Genomic DNA, 18,048 nt, shown 5'->3' with positions numbered 1-18,048 from the left:
TGGAGACCTGGAAAATGTGACCTGCCGAGGGGTCCTGAGGACCAAGTTGAGAACCACTGATCTACCGTATCACTCTGGTAATGTTGGGTTAATGGCTACTTCCATTTCAGTCAAATCAAACAACACTTCACTTTCTATGTAGGACTCAAACAAGTGAATCTTATGAGGTTACTGAGGTTTCTCCAAGTTTATAGTACTCATATCTAGTTTATACATAGTCACACCATATATATAGTCACCATAAGGAAACTGTCCTGGCTGTAAGACAGGTTTGTTCACATTTACATTGTAGAATGATTAATTCTATAAAGCAATGGGGCACCACATATAACATTACTGAGATACCTCAGTGCCACCATTCTGTGAGTGAGAGACATCACATATCACTCTAAGGAGAATCCTCAAAGCCACTGGTCTGTGAGAGCGAGATCATACATCACTCTACAGGGAGACCTCCAGGCCACCGGTCCGTCAGTGAGAGAGGTCATAGATCACTCTACAGAGAGACCTCCAAGCCACCGGTCTGTGAAAGCGAGATCATACATCACTCTACAGGGAGACCTCCAGGCCACCGGTCCATCAGTGAGAGAGGTCATACATCACTCTACAGAGAGACCTCCAAGCCACCGGTCTGTGAAAGCGAGATCATACATCACTCTACAGGGAAACCTCCAGGCCACCGGTCCGTCAGTGAGAGAGGTCATACATCACTCTACGGAGAGACCTCCAAGCCACCGGTCCGTGAGCGAGAGAGGTCATACATTATTCTACAGAGAGACCTCCAAGCCACCGGTCTGTGAGTGAGAGCGAGATCATACACCTTAATACTGAGAGACCTCTGAGCCACTGGTCAGTGATATTATTACTTACACAGATATTACTCAGAGCAACTCGTCAGGAGACTGCATTATAATGAGGGACCTCTATTGTTTCCTGAGCCTCCTACTGGTGTCTGGTAAGTGGTTTATACCCTATATCAGTGGTTCTCAAACTGTGGGTCCTGACCCCAAAGTGGGTCCCGACCTTCTCAATTTGGGGTCATGACTCCATGTTGCTGACCATCAGGAGGATGACTTCTCTATTCTCAATCAGTGATTCAAAGAGTCTGAAAAATCTGTTGAATTGTTTGTTACTTCAGATTCCTCACATTATTTTGTGCCTCCACAATGCTGCCATGTATGTGCTGTCTGCTGCCTACACGTGTGATGTGGTGATCTTCTGCAGTAACTTGCTGGGGTCCTGAAATCATTGTTATTGTCTGATGGGGTCCCAGAGACAAATAGTTTGAGGATCCTTGCCCTATATCATTCATAAGACTCTGATAAATCTCACCAACAGGTATACTGTATAAGTGAAATGAGAAAAACAAAAAAGAGGAGTAATAAGACTAAAGACAGAGAGTGGAAAACTTCTTGAGGGGAACAATGTAATAGCAGATCATATTAATAATTATTTCTGCTCAGTATTCACTGCTGAAAGAGAGGGGAAGGGGCCACAGTTAAGTTGCAAGTATAGTCAGAAAACTGAGGGAGAGACAAGTACATTTACAGAGGAGAAAGTCCTCACAGAACTCTCAAAACTGAAAGTGGATAAATCAATGGGGCCAGATGGGATACATCCAAGGATACTAAAATAGCTTAAAAGGGATCTGGTAAAACCATTAACAGAATTATTCAACTAGTCACTAGCTACTGGAGTAATCCCAGAGGACAGGAAAACAGTGAATGTAGTCCCACTGCACAAAAGTGGAAGCAAGGAGGAGGTAAGCAACTATCGACCAGTGAGCCTTACATCAGTAGTAGGGAAACTGATGAAAACACTCTTAAAACAAAGAGTTGTAGAATATCTCAAAACCAGCAATTTACAGGATGCAAAACAGCATGGGTTTACGGGGGAAGATCATGTCAAACAAATCTTATTGACTTTTTTGACTGGGTGACTAAAGTAATAGGTCATGGTGGGGCTGTAGATGTAGCTTATCTAGACTTTAGTAAGGCTTTTGACTCTGTCCCACATCGCAGACTGTTAAATAAACTTGAAAACTTGGGATTGGAGTCTAAGATAGTTGAAAGGATAAGATATTGGTTGCAGGAGAGAAAACAGAGTTGTAGTAAATGGAGTACAGTCAAAGGAGGGAAGGGTTACAAGTGGAGTACCCCAGGGATCTGTACTTGGACCAGTGCTTTTTAATATCTTTATTGGTGATATTGCAAATGGAATTGAGGGTAAAATGTGCCTTTTTGCAGATGACACAAAGGTATGCAACAGGGTAGACACATCAGGAGGGGTAAAAAACATGATTGATGATCTAGGTAGATAAGAGGAATGGTCAAGAGCATGGCAACTACAGTTTAATTCCAAAACAAATGCAAAATCATGCATTTGGGTCTCAAAAATCCAAAGACTAAATATAGTATAAATGGCACTATAATGGAAACTACAGAGGAAGAGAGGGATCTACAGATGGGTCTTGTCCCATCTTTGCAGGGGATGGCGCTGGCGTCGCCAGCCGCCATCCCCCGCCAGCGCCATGGCGACGGTGAGAAGCGGACGCGCGCGCACGAGAGGCGCGCGCGTCCCCTTCCGACGGCGCTTCGATGCGTTCCCCCGGGTCCCCGCCGGCTTGCCGGCGGTAACCCGGGGTCCCCGCCGCCTGCCCGCACCCCCCACTAACCCCCCTAGCCCTGTCCGTCTCCCTGAGGCGGAGACGGACAGGGTTTCCGTCGCGCTAGCGCCGGAGACTGAGACGCGCGTGCGCGTGAGACGCACGCGCGTCTCAGTCTCCTCGCTGGCGAGGCTGCTGGCGGGTCGCCAGCGCGTACGTTCTGGCGACCCGCCAGCAAGGATGGCAAAAGACCCATCTGTAGGTGTCACTATTTCAGGGGACTTAAAGGCAGGTAGGCAATGTAACAAAGCAATGAGGAAGGCAAGTCAGATGCTTGGTTGCATAGGGAGAGGTATCAGCATTAGAAAGAAATGTGCACTGCATGGGGGCAGATGTAACTTGTGCAGAGAGAATTAGATTTGGGTTATTTTGTTTCTGTGCAGGGTAAATACTGGCTGCTTTATTTTTACACTGCAATATAGATCTCACTTTGAAGTAAAACCCCACCCAAATCTAATTGTCTCTGCACATTTTACATCTACCCCCCTGTAGTGCACATGGTTTTGTCCATCTAAGAAGGTTTTTGTCAGAAAGAGTGAACTAGAATAAGGCCCATACACAAGGAATGGGGGGTGGTCTGGCGCTTTATATCAACCACAATACAATTTTAAACACAGAAAAATGGCCCATACACAAGGACAAGGACATACAGTACACACATACACACCAAGGACACGGACATACACTATGCACATACAAACCAAGGACATACAGTACACACATACACACCCAGGACACGGACATACACTATGCACATACAAACCAAGGACATACAGTACACACATACACACCAAGGACACGGACATACAGTATGCACATACAAACCAATGACAAGGACATACAGTACACGCACACGAACCAAGGACAAAGAAATACAGTACACACATGCTGTACACACTAAGGTCAAAGAAATACAGTACACACATACAGACTAAGAACAAGGACATACAGTACACACATACACACACACTAAGGACAAGGACATACAGTACACACTAAGGTGAAGGACATACAGTACACACATACAGAGTAAGGACAAGAACATACAGTACACACATACACACACTAAGGACAAAGACATACAGTACACACATACTGTAGACACTAAGGGCATACAGTACAAACACAGTGGCGGATTCAGGGGGGGGGCACCCGGGCACGTGCCCCCTGTCATTTATTTTGTAGCTGAGGACCAGGGCTTTCCAACGAGCCCAGCCCAGTGTCTCTAGCCCCCCGGGAACCGGAGATATCGCCTGGCAAACATTTAACGTTTTTTCCCCATAGGTTAATATGGGACCCGTTAATTCCGACCCCCAACCAGTTCCGACGGCTGCCAGTACCCTCCCTGGCTGAAGGATCCCAATCTCAAATGGCAGACTGAACATCCTGTGGATAGCCATATTTAAAAAAATGTGTGGCAGCCCACTACAGGATACCCCCTGTGCCCCTGGAGTGCCCCTGTGCCCCCAAAGAAGTTTAATTGCAGCCGCCCCCAAAGAATTTTAATTGCAGCCGCCCACAAAAAAGTTTATGCACCCAAAAAGAAGTGTAATTGCAGCCGCCCACAAAGAAGTTTAATTGCAGCCGCCCACAAAAAGTTTTAGCCGCCCAAAAAGAAGTGTAATTGCAGCCGCCCACAAAAAAGTTTAGCCGCCCAAAAAGAAGTTTCATTGCAGCCGCACACAAAAAATTTTAGCCGCCCAAAAAGAAGTGTAATTGCAGCCGCACAAAAAGAAGTGTAATTGCAGCCGCCCACAAAAAAGTTTAGCCGCCCAAAAAGAAGTTTCATTGCAGCCGCCCACAAAAAAGTTTAGCCGCCCAAAAAGAAGTGTAATTGCAGCCGCCCACAAAGAAGTGTACTTGCAGCCGCCCACAAAAAAATTTCGCCGCCCAAAAAGAAGTGTATTTGCAGCCGCCCACAAAAAAGTTTAGCCGCCCAAAAAGAAGTTTCATTGCAGCCGCACACAAAGAAGTTTAATGGCAGCCGCTAACAAAAAAGTTTATGCACCCAAAAAGAAGTGTAATTGCAGCCGCCCACAAAGAAGTTTAATTGCAGCCGCCCACAAAAAGTTTTAGCCGCCCAAAAAAAGGTGTAATTGCAGCCGCCCACAAAAAAGTTTAGCCGCCCAAAAAGAAGTTTCATTGCAGCCGCCCACAAAAAAGTTTAGCCGCCCAAAAAGAAGTGTAATTGCAGCCGCCCACAAAGAAGTGTACTTGTAGCCGCCCACAAAAAAATGTCGCCGCCCAAAAGAAGTGTAATTGCAGCCGCCCACAAAAAAGTTTGTCCGCCCAAAAAGAAGTGTAATTGCAGCCGCCCACAAAGAAGTGTAATTGATTGCAGCCGCCCACAAAAAAGTTTAATTGCCTCTCAGCAGTGGGCACCAGACCAGACAGGTAGATGAGGCAGTACTAGTTGTGTGTGTTTCTGTTTTGGTCAGTTTAATATTTAACAAGACCCCTATCTGGCTTGATTCTGATTCTGATTGTTTGATTGATTATTAATTAATTTTATGATGTGATTGATTCATGGTCAAAACCCCGTTTAACAACCTGGCTGATCCTGACCCTGATGTGCAGTTTGTCTCTGTGCTGAAGGATCCCAATCTCAAATGGCAGACTGAACATCCTGTGGATAGCCATATTTAAAAAAAATGTGTGGCAGCCCACTACAGGATACCCCCTGTGCCCCTGGAGTGCCCTTGTGCCCCCAAAGAAGTTTAATTGCAGCCGCCCCCAAAGAAGTTTAATTGCAGCCGCCCACAAAAAGGTTTAGCCGCCCAAAAAGAAGTGTAATTGCAGCCGCCCACAAAAAAGTTTAGCCGCCCAAAAAGAAGTGTAATTGCAGCCGCCCACAAAGAAGTGTAATTGAAGCCGCCCACAAAAAAGTTTAGCCACCCCCAAAGAAGTTTCATTGCAGCAGGCCACAAAAAAGTTTAGCCGCCCAAAAAGAAGTGTAATTGCAGCCGCCCAAAAAGAAGTTTCATTGCAGCCGGCCACATAAAAGTTTAGCCGCCCAAAAAGAAGTGTAATTGCAGCCGCCCACAAAAAAGTTTAGCCGCCCCCAAAGAAGTTTCATTGCAGCAGGCCACAAAAAAGTTTAGCCGCCCAAAAAGAAGTGTAATTGCAGCCGCCCAAAAAGAAGTGTAATTGCAGGCGCCCACAAAAAAGTTTAGCCGCCCAAAAAGAAGTGTAATTGCAGCCGCCCCCAAAGAAGTTTCATTGCAGCAGCCCACAAAAAAGCTTAGCCGCCCAAAAAGAAGTGTAATTGCAGCCGCCCAAAAAGAAGTTTCATTGCAGCCGCCCACAAAAAAGTTTAGCCGCCCAAAAAGAAGTGTAATTGCAGCCTTCCTGCCCCAGCCCTGACTCCCCCAGGTCAGGGAGATCACATTCTCAGCCATGAAGATGGTGATGGTGACACAATTCTAAAAGAGGACAGAGAACAATCTCTTGCACACGAGACCACTGTGCTTGATACAAGACAGACCAGAGTCCACCTAAAGGTGTCGGCTAGTACAGCATCCCTAAATGTTTCAAGGCTCCAAAAAAAAGGCTGCAGTGGCAGACTCCCAAATTAATGCAGGGTGAGAGCTGCAACCAGCAGTGGGCGATTGGTGCAGCAATCAGTGGAATGCAAACAGTTATATGCATTGAAAAGACAAGTCCCACATATGAATGACTCTCAGCAGTAGGAATAATGAATTGTGATGCAAGATGGAATTGTCCTTGGGCCCTCCCACCCACCCTTATGAAAATAGGACATGCACACTTTAACAAACCAAACATTTCAGCGACAGGGCCTACAAACTGTGGCTGAAATGATTGGTTTGTTTGGGCCCCCACAAAAAAAACCCAATTCATAATATCTCCCTGTATAAACTGGCTCTACAGCAACAAGATGTCATCATCACTCATCATCATCCTCCTTCTCCTCCTCCTCTGATTCCTCGCTCCCTTCAGTGTGTACTTCCTCATTCTCAGTGATTATCAATTCGTCCCCGCTGGACTCCACAATCACAGGTCCCGTTATAATCTCTGGAGGCAATTCCTGGTCTTCATTGAATAAGTGATAATTCATTTTTATAAACATCATTTTCTCAACATTTTTCGGGAGCAACCTCCTTCGCCGCTCACTGACCAGGTTCCCCGCTGCACTGAATACTCTTTCGGAGTACACACTGGAGGGGGACAACTCAGGTAAAATAGAGCCAGTTTGTACAGGGGTTTCCAAACTGCCTTTTTTTCCTGCCAGTACAGGTAAGGACTGTCTGACATGTCTACTTGGATGCTGTCACCAAAGTAATCATCCACTATTTTTTCAATGTTGACAGCATCCAATGCACCGACAGTAGGCATGTCAGCAATCGCTGGCAGGTCCTTGAGTCCGGACCAGATGTCCAAACTCCCTCCTGCCTGCCCTGCATCCCCGCCAGTGGGTTGTGTGGGAAATCGCAGCTGTTTCCTCACAGGCACAGGTGGGGGAGAAAATGAAGGAGGAGCTGGGGCACAACATACGCTTTAAACCGAGGATCGAGCACTGTGGCGAAAATGTATTCCTCTGACTTTAACAGACTGACCACCCTCGTATCGTGGCAAAGCGAATGGAGGGCTTCATTCACAATAGCGACATGCTTTGTGGAATCACTTTGCTTTAGCTCCTCCTTCACTTTCTCCAGCTGCTTTTGTAACAACCTGATCAGGGGAATCACCTGACTAATGCAGGCAGTGTTTGAACTGACTTCACGTGTGGCTTCTTCAAACGGCTGGAGAACCTTGCACAACACGGAAATCAGCCTCCACTGCGCTTGAGTCAGGTGCAGCCCCGCTCCTCTGCCTATGTCGTAGGTGGCCGTGTAGGCTTGAATGGCCTTTTGCTGCTCCTCCATCCTCTGCAGCATATAGTGGGTGGAGTTCCAGCGCGTCACCACCTCTTGTTTCAGCTGATGGCAGGGCAGGTTGCAGAGTTTTTGCTCCCGCTCCAGCCTTCGGCTGGCAGTGGCAGAATGCCGAAAGTGTCCGCAAATTTTGCGTGCCACCGCAAGCATCTCCTGCACACTCCTGTCATTTTTTATGAAATGCTGCACCACCAAATTTATTGTGTGGGCAAAACATGGCATGTGCTGGAAATTGCCCATGTTTAATGCCCGCACAATGTTACTGGCGTTGTCCGACACCACAAATCCCCAGGAGAGTCTAAGGGGGGTAAGCCACAGGGAGATGATTTCCCTCAGTTTCTCTAAGAGGTTGTCGGCGTTGTGCCTCTTCTTGAAACCGGTGATACACAGCGTAGCCTGCCTAAGAAGGGGCTGGCATGCAGGAGATGCTGCTGCTGCTGCTGCTGCGGAAGGCGATGCATCTACCCAGTGGGCTGTCACAGTCATATAGTCCTTAGTTTGCCCTGATCCACTTGTCCACATGTCTGTAGTTAAGTGTACAGTGGGTACAGCCGCATTTTTCAGGGCACTGAGGACACTTTTTCTGACCTCCCTGTACATCGCGGGTATCGCCTGCCTAGTGAAGTGGAATCTAGACGGGATTTGGTACCGGGGACACAATACCTGCATCAACCGTTTAAATCCCACTCCATTGATGGCGGACACCGGACGCACGTCTAACACCAACATAGCTGTCAAGGCCGCAGTTATCCGCTTTGCTATAGGATGACTGCTGTCGTATTTCATCCTCATGGAAAACGACTGTTGGACGGTCAATTGCTTAGTAAAAGACGTAGCGGTCTTATGACTTCCCCTCTGGGATGATGACTGACTTCCAGGAGCAGCAGCAGCAGCGGCAGTAGTAGTAGTCGTAGCGCTACAGGATCTTTCGGAGGAATCTATGGAGTCATTCATGCAGGTGAGATGGACTGTAGGACTCCCCCCTATCCCGATCGAGGAGGAATTTGTCGAGGAGGGAGTTGGTGGTGTGCTTTTCAGGCACTTGGCTCCAAAAGGAGGACCAAGTGATTTAGGTGTCGCTGGACTGCTAGCCGCACTTTCTGGACTAAACACTGAACCATGACGCGTCTTTAGGTGACGTTGAAGGGAGGTTGTCCCTAGGCGGGCAAGATCCTTACCCCTGCTTATTGGAGTTGTACATAAGCTACAAATGGCAATAGTTTTGTTGTCCGGATGCTGATAAAAAAAATTCCAGACCGCAGAGGTGGATTTATTGGTCCTTTGTCCAGGCATGACGATGGGCTTTTTCATCCCATGGACAACAACTTTTTCCCCCCTGGTGCGTCATATAAGCAAACCAAGTCTCCATCCTCCTCGTCAACTTCCTCCTCAGTGCCAGCTACATCAATATCCTCCGCCTGGTGTACAACATCACCTTCACTAATAAAATCTGGAACTAGACTGTGGGTGATCCTTCCAGCATATGCAGAGGGCGTACTGCAAATAGTGGAAGGAGCCACCTTTTCACGTACAGTGATGGGAAGGTCCGGCATCACAACCACCGCCACCCTAGGACTCTCCGTGGGGATTTGGGATATGTCTTTAGAAGGATGAGTTTTTTTCAGATTTATTTTCTGAATTTTTTTCTGAAATTTTTTCAGACTTTTTTGAGTCTGTGTCAGCCTAACTCTCTTTAATTTCCTATTGGGCTGGGAGAGAGGAGGAGGAGGACTTTCCTCGTCATCTGAAGCTGCACCACTAGTCATGAAGTTAGGCCATGGCCTTAGCCGTTCCTTGCCACTCCGTGTCATAAATGGCATATTGCCAAGTTTAAGTTTCTCTTCCAACAATTTACATTTCATACTTTTATTCCTTTTACGGAAGTTTGGTTTCGATTGTACATGCCCTCTGCTTTCACACTGGGCATCGGCCGTGGCAGACTACGTTGTTGGCATTTCATCGTCTATGTCATGACTAGTGGCAGCAGCTTCAGAACTATGAGGAAGTGGATCTTCATCTTTCCTTTGTTTGTTAACCTCCATATTTTGGATCTCCATTATTTTTGTGGAGTTATGTCACAGGACAGCAACACTGGAGTACACTTAATATATGTCAGTGAGTATACTATGCACCAGCAGGCAACAGATACAGCAGTATTAGGCAGTGAGCCCCAGACCAGACGGTAGATAGGGCAGTATTAGGCAGTGAGCCCCAGACCACACAGGTACGGCAGTATTAGGCAGTGATCCCCAGACCACACAGGTAGATATACGGCAGTATATTTATTAGGCAGTGAGCCCCAGACCACACAGGTAGATAGATATACGGCAGTATTTTATTTATTAGGCAGTGAGCCCCAGACCACACAGGTAGATATACGGCAGTATATTTATTAGGCAGTGAGCCCCAGACCACACAGGTAGATAGATATACGGCAGTATTTTATTTATTAGGCAGTGAGCCCCAGACCACACAGGTAGATATACGGCAGTATATTTATTGGGCAGTGAGCCCCAGACCACACAGGTAGATAGATATACGGCAGTATTTTATTTATTAGGCAGTGAGCCCCAGACCACACAGGTACGCCAGTTAGGCAGTGAGCCCCAGACCAGACAGGAGATATGGCAGTACTAGGCACCAGACAGGTAGATAAGACAGTCCTACTAGGCACAAGACAGGTAGATAGATACGTCAGCAATACTACTATTGTGCACCAGCAGAATTTATAATAATTAATTATTAGGTACTGCCTGGCAGTGGCACACGTCAGTGCACCAGCAGCATGTAATTATTTTTTACAGTCCCACACAGCACAAGTATTATTTTTGAATTAAATAAATTAGATATACCTGTAGCAGCCTAGTATGTACTAGGTAGGTACACTAGGTAGGCAGTAGCACTGTCAGTGGCAACAGTGGACTGAGTAACTAATAATACTGGCAGATTCAGTGCAGGCAGCACCAGTGGATTATATATATAATAATATAATTAATTAATTATTAATATATAATATAATATTACAGCCTGCACTGCACAGCACCAGGGGTAGGCCACAGCACAGAGGAGACAGTAGTACAGGTACACAGTTAAACTGTTCTCCTAAGCAAAGGAGAACAGAGTACACAGCAGCACTGAGGGAGACAGCCCCAGCAAATAAAATAATTAATTACAGCACAGCACACCAGAGGTAGACCGCACAGAGGAGACAGTAGTACTACAAGTACACAGTTAGACTACACAGCAGCACTGAGAGACAGCACCAGCGATTGCAAAAGCTCAAGGTCAAGCTCAAGTTTAATCCCCAGCAGCAGCACCAACACACCCTCTCCCAACCCACTACTTGACTGGAGCGAAGATGGCGGGCGCGGCGGGCGCGGCAGCCGCTTATAAAGCCTCGCAAAATCTGGCGCCGGGAGATGACGTTCTAATCACGCGGACGGACCCGAGTCAGGCGGGAATCTCCGAGCGTTGCTCAGAATCGAGCTCGGATTGATGATGTCCGTGGGGGCTCGGATCTCTGGAATCCGAGTCTGCACATCTCTAATACACATACACACTAAGGACAAGGGCCTACAGTACACACTAAGGACAAGGACATACATTATACTCATACACACACTTAGGACAAGGACATACAGTACACACATACTGTACACACTAAGGACAAGGACATACAGTACATGCACACAAACCAAGGACAAAGAAATACAGTACACACATGCTGTACACACTAAGGTCAAAGAAATACAGTACACACATACACACACTAAGGACAAGGACATACAGTACACACTAAGGTGAAGGACATACAGTACACACATACAGAGTAAGGACAAGAACATTCAGTACACACATACACACACTAAGGACAAATACATACTGTACAGTACACACATACACACACTAAGGACAAGGACATACAGTACACACATACACACACTAAGGACAAGGACATACAGTACACACATACACACACTAAGGACAAGGACATACAGTACACACTAAGGTGAAGTGTGGTACGCACGGTCCGGTTCGTTTGTTCCGGGGAATTGGGATGGTAGTTGATGGGGACAAACTTGAAAAAGCAGTTGTAGTTTAAACGGATTAGGTTTTATTTACGTACATTTGATAACTGTAAACAACGCCACAAATTTCAATCTATGCTTTTGCGGCTAAGTAAGGCACACAATTCACTTCTGCACTACTACTGGTATAAATCTGCACCAACAGGCAACTGGTAGGCTGATACCATATTTACCTTTCCAATATTACAGATACAACTAAACGCACATATAAGACACAGCACAATGTGACCAAGTGGTGCCGCTACATAAAACTTGTCCCGGATACGGGTCTAGGACCCGGCCTGTGCACAGGACTTAATGAACACTGGTAATTGGCCATCCTACGGATCAATACACAGGGTGGTGTAACTGCCTGGCCTTCCTACGGATCAATAGCCAGGGTGGTGTAACTGCCTGGCCTTCCTACGGATCAATAGCCAGGGTGGTGGTGTAATTGCCTGATCTTGGTGGTATTTGCTCCTTATTATGGGTTTCGTATTTGCAAAACATAGGGAGCACTTAAGGCACAGCAGGACACAGGGGTACACATCCAATCAATACAATAATGTATTGATACCCAGCTACACTGTTGTATGTCCTGCGCAGGGAATATCCTCTCAGCTGCAGTCACTTTTCTGACTATGGAGCCTCACTGCTCCTGTGGCTCCTACAGCTCCTCTAAGACGCAGGGGCTACTGTATAAGTGCCCTGGAGCTTTCCGGCCAACCCCTTGCTCTCTTGCCACCAACCGTGGCTTTTCTCTGTTGGGGTATCAAACCCCCTGCTGATGTAGTTATCTCCCTTCTGGTCACTAGGACCCAACTCACGTTTTTTGTGCAGGTTACTGAAATAGGGGCATCTTTTCTCCCTGCCGGGGCGTACTGGTGGTGTGGTGCTGTCACAAGGAGGCACCGGGTCCGTCCACCCGGTCAGGAGGGCGCCGGGGACACGCGCTGCCTCCAGCGCTGTAGCTTGGCTGCATCTTCTAATCCCCCGTGCGGGACCCTGCCGCCTGTCTGCACGTGCCGTCCCTCTTCTCGCGCCGAGCGCTGACCTCTCTCCCTCCTCACTTCCTCCTTCCGCCTCGCAGCCTCCTCTCCCATCCTCGCTGTCAATCAACCGGGAGAGTCCCACCTCCTCCCCGGCGCCTGCGGTGAGTCCAGCGTCAGTGCCACTGACTAGTGGCACGCGCTGCGGGGTGCCACATTCACCCCCACTTTTCATGGCCGTGTCCTCACGTGCCAGTGTTGTACTTGAGTACTCCTGGTCCCTACTTACGCCTTTTACACCCGACTCTGTAGCATTCTCCCTCTTTGGCCGGTGGAAACGCCTGCGGAACTGACGTCTGTCGGGGGCAAACCGGCTTCCTTTAACTGGCACACCGCCAGGGCCAGCCACGTTTGCTGCTTCAGCCCCCTTTTCTCCTTCCACTACATCAAATTCCACCGTCTCGCCATCTTTGACACTGCGCAGGAACTTCCGGGGGTTGTTTCTCTTTATGGCCGTCTGATGGACAAAGACATCAACTTTTGTGTCGTTCCTGTTGATGAAGCCGTACCCGCTTCGGACATTAAACCACTTGACGGTTCCTTGTACCTGTGTAGCCAGCACTTTCTTCCCCGCCTGGCTCCTCTGAACGCAGATGGCGTGTTGCAGGGCTCGCTTTTCAGTCTGATCTGTCAGCCGCCTGTCCGATTGCTTTGGGTGGTTCCATTGGCTTCCCACTTCTCTATGCCCTTCGGTTCTCCACCCAGAATCTCTATCATTGCCGGTTTGTGATCTGTTCTTCTGATACATCTCCCTTTTCATGTTTGCTAATCCTGCTGTCAGCTGTTCTATCTGTCTGCTCAGCGTCTGGAGTTTGTCTTCTCGGAGGTTCTGTCCCCCTTGTACAGCCATGCCTTTGCTTGTCCTGGCTCCTTCCTGGCTGGTGGGCCCATGCAGGTCCTGCTGTTCCTTTGAACCCAATAACCTGGGATATTCATCTTCTCGCTTGACTTCAGTGCCAACTACTGCGATGGCGGCTTCTTTGAATTCCCTGAACGATTTCCCAGGCATCTGTCGACGGAGTAATCTCAGTTGCGCACGCATACTTTTCTTCACCACCCCTTCCGTAAGTTGAACGGTCAGTGTCTCGTCTGCGTTTTTAGCTTCTTCTGGGTCGATGGCTTGTATTGCCCTCAAAGCCTCCTGCAGGCTGAGGGCGTAGTCCCGTAGTGTTTCTCCAGGTTGCTGTTTCCTCCCATATAGTTTCACTTTCAATTCCGGGAGATTTCTTGTTTCAAACATGGTAGATAATGTCTTTAGGATCTGTTCCACTGTCTGTTTATGTTCTGGGGGCCATGACATCACCTCACGTAGGGCAGACCCTGTCAGCTGTCCTATCAATATTTCTATCGACTGTTGCTCTTGAAGGATGTAGAGCCGGGCCGTCGATCCTATTTTGTCTTTAAACTGTGTGAACGTCGCCCCTGACGATTTGTTTGCATCCCCGCTGTAGGTCGGCATCCACGGGGCCCCGAAGTGGTATGGGAGCGTGATGGATGTGACCCCCGGTGGTGCGGGCTGTTCTTGTTGGGGTTCCCCTCCTGGCGTTGCATTTGCGTTCGGTGGCACTGGTTCTTCCATCCTTTTTTTTTTTTTTTTTACCCTGGATCCTGTTCGTATGACGCCAAATGTGGTACGCACGGTCCGGTTCGTTTGTTCCGGGGAATTGGGATGGTAGTTGATGGGGACAAACTTGAAAAAGCAGTTGTAGTTTAAACGGATTAGGTTTTATTTACGTACATTTGATAACTGTAAACAACGCCACAAATTTCAATCTATGCTTTTGCGGCTAAGTAAGGCACACAATTCACTTCTGCACTACTACTGGTATAAATCTGCACCAACAGGCAACTGGTAGGCTGATACCATATTTACCTTTCCAATATTACAGATACAACTAAACGCACATATAAGACACAGCACAATGTGACCAAGTGGTGCCGCTACATAAAACTTGTCCCGGATACGGGTCTAGGACCCGGCCTGTGCACAGGACTTAATGAACACTGGTAATTGGCCATCCTACGGATCAATACACAGGGTGGTGTAACTGCCTGGCCTTCCTACGGATCAATAGCCAGGGTGGTGTAACTGCCTGGCCTTCCTACGGATCAATAGCCAGGGTGGTGGTGTAATTGCCTGATCTTGGTGGTATTTGCTCCTTATTATGGGTTTCGTATTTGCAAAACATAGGGAGCACTTAAGGCACAGCAGGACACAGGGGTACACATCCAATCAATACAATAATGTATTGATACCCAGCTACACTGTTGTATGTCCTGCGCAGGGAATATCCTCTCAGCTGCAGTCACTTTTCTGACTATGGAGCCTCACTGCTCCTGTGGCTCCTACAGCTCCTCTAAGACGCAGGGGCTACTGTATAAGTGCCCTGGAGCTTTCCGGCCAACCCCTTGCTCTCTTGCCACCAACCGTGGCTTTTCTCTGTTGGGGTATCAAACCCCCTGCTGATGTAGTTATCTCCCTTCTGGTCACTAGGACCCAACTCACGTTTTTTGTGCAGGTTACTGAAATAGGGGCATCTTTTCTCCCTGCCGGGGCGTACTGGTGGTGTGGTGCTGTCACAAGGAGGCACCGGGTCCGTCCACCCGGTCAGGAGGGCGCCGGGGACACGCGCTGCCTCCAGCGCTGTAGCTTGGCTGCATCTTCTAATCCCCCGTGCGGGACCCTGCCGCCTGTCTGCACGTGCCGTCCCTCTTCTCGCGCCGAGCGCTGACCTCTCTCCCTCCTCACTTCCTCCTTCCGCCTCGCAGCCTCCTCTCCCATCCTCGCTGTCAATCAACCGGGAGAGTCCCACCTCCTCCCCGGCGCCTGCGGTGAGTCCAGCGTCAGTGCCACTGACTAGTGGCACGCGCTGCGGGGTGCCACATTAGGACATACAGTACACACATACACAGTAAGGACAAGGACATACAGTACACACTAAGGACAAGGACATACACTACACACATACACACACAGTAAGGACAAGGACATACAGTACACACTAAGGACAAGGACATACACTACACACATACACAGTAAGGACAAGGACATACAGTCCACACTAAGGACAAGGACATACACTACACACATACACAGTAAGGACAAGGACATACAGTCCACACTAAGGACAAGGACATACACTACACACATACACAGTAAGGACAAGGACATACAGTCCACACTAAGGACAAGGACATACACTACACACATACACACTAAGGACAAGGACATACAGTACACACATACACACACTAAGGACAAGGACATACAGTACACACTAAGGTGAAGGACATACAGTACACACATACACAGTAAGGACAAGGACATACAGTACACACATACACACACTAAGGACAAGGACATACAGTACACACATACACACACTAAGGACAAATACATACTGTACAGTACACACATACACACACTAAGGACAAGGACATACAGTACACACATACACACACTAAGGACAAGGACATACAGTACACACTAAGGTGAAGGACATACAGTACACACATACACAGTAAGGACAAGGACATACAGTACACACATACACACACTAAGAACAAGGACATACAGTACACACATACACACACTAAGGACAAGGACATACAGTACACACATACACACACTAAGGACAAGGACATACAGTACACACTAAGGTGAAGGACATACACTACACACATACACAGTAAGGACAAGGACATACAGTACACACTAAGGACAAGGACATACACTACACACATACACACACAGTAAGGACAAGGACATACAGTACACACTAAGGACAAGGACATACACTACACACATACACAGTAAGGACAAGGACATACAGTCCACACTAAGGACAAGGACATACACTACACACATACACAGTAAGGACAAGGACATACAGTCCACACTAAGGACAAGGACATACACTACACACATACACAGTAAGGACAAGGACATACAGTCCACACTAAGGCATACCTCCCAACTTGTGTCCGGATGAAATAGGGACACTCGCGCGGCTGAAAAGGGGGTGGGGCGTATGCAAATGAGGGTGCGGCTTATGCTAATTAGCCGCAACCTCATTTTCATACGAGAATAGACGCTGTGCGCATGCGCACAGCGTCTATTCTACTAGATTGGGGGGTCTCCCAACTGCCACCCCCAGCAGCGGGACAATGCCTGCCGAGGGTGGGACGTCGGGACAGGACCCGAAAATCGGGACTGTCCCGACGGAATCGTGACAGTTGGGAGGTATGCTAAGGACAAGGACATACACTACACACATACACAGTAAGGACAAGGACATACAGTACACACTAAGGACAAGGACATACACTACACACATACACAGTAAGGACAAGGACATACAGTCCACACTAAGGACAAGGACATACACTACACACATACACAGTAAGGACAAGGACATACAGTACACACTAAGGACAAGGACATACAGTACACACATACACAGTAAGGACAAGGACATACAGTACACACTAAAGGTGCCCACAGACGCTACAATTGTACTGTGCTATGCGTTTTTGACTGTACAATGGTTCTATACAATTTTTCTTCCAGCTTGCTATGAGATGTGCACTTGGATGCATGCGATGTGATGTGATGAACCCATGTTTGTAATGTTAAATTTCAGATGTAGTCTAAAAAGTACGTGCAGCACGTACTTTTTTAGACATACAATATCGGGCTTATCGCATCGCACAAGCCCATAAACACCATCCAATAATTGTACATAAGATGCAATTTGTGCTTAAAAAGTACAAAACGCATTTGATAATTGATGCGTCTGTGGGCACCTTAAGGCAGATTTTATAATACTAAATAAGGTACTTGTGGAGTATCACGGCTCCCATCGTATGGCATCGTATGCCATATGTAGTGGCATACGATGGCATACGATGCGATGCGATGTTTTACCGATTTTTGACCATTTTTGCTCAAAAATCGTATGCCATCGCATGACATCGTATGCCATATGTAGTGGCATATGATGCGATACGATGTTTTACCGATTTTTGAGCATTTTAGCTCAAAAATCGTATGCGATTGCATCGGATGCCATACGATGGCATCCGATGCGATGCGATGCGATGGCACCCGATTTTGCACTGAAATGTATCAGAATGCATTGAAATGTGTATTAAAGTAGTGAAATGCCCCCAAATGCCATTTTTCATAGTGCACCACCCCCACTATCAACGTCAACCCGAAGCGTGGCGAGCGCAGCGAGCCCGCAAGGGGCGGTGGTACGCGTCCTACGACCTTTTCATACCCCCACTATCCACGTCGGCGTGGAGTTGAGAATAGAATAGTGTGGCGAGCGCAGCGAGCCACCGAGCCCGAAGCGTGGCGAGCGCAGCGAGCC

General features: G+C 47.7%; 1 protein-coding gene across 1 annotated transcript in view; it reads left to right on the top strand.

Moving 5' to 3' along the window:
* The first annotated feature begins 922 nt into the window (after positions 1-922).
* Positions 923-18,048, top strand: part of LOC146019767 (serine protease 33-like) — a 154,596-nt gene continuing 137,470 nt past the window's right edge. The window contains exon 1 of the mRNA XM_083152309.1: positions 923-955. The gene's annotated coding sequence lies outside the window, so the exon portion shown is untranslated. The remainder of the gene's footprint in view (positions 956-18,048) is intronic.

This window comes from Crinia signifera, chromosome 7 (assembly GCF_055691185.1).
Source record: "Crinia signifera chromosome 7, ASM5569118v1, whole genome shotgun sequence".
Taxonomy (NCBI): domain Eukaryota; kingdom Metazoa; phylum Chordata; class Amphibia; order Anura; family Myobatrachidae; genus Crinia; species Crinia signifera.
The sequence above is the reverse complement of the archived record's forward strand: the minus strand, read 5'-3'. Positions and strand labels throughout refer to the sequence as shown.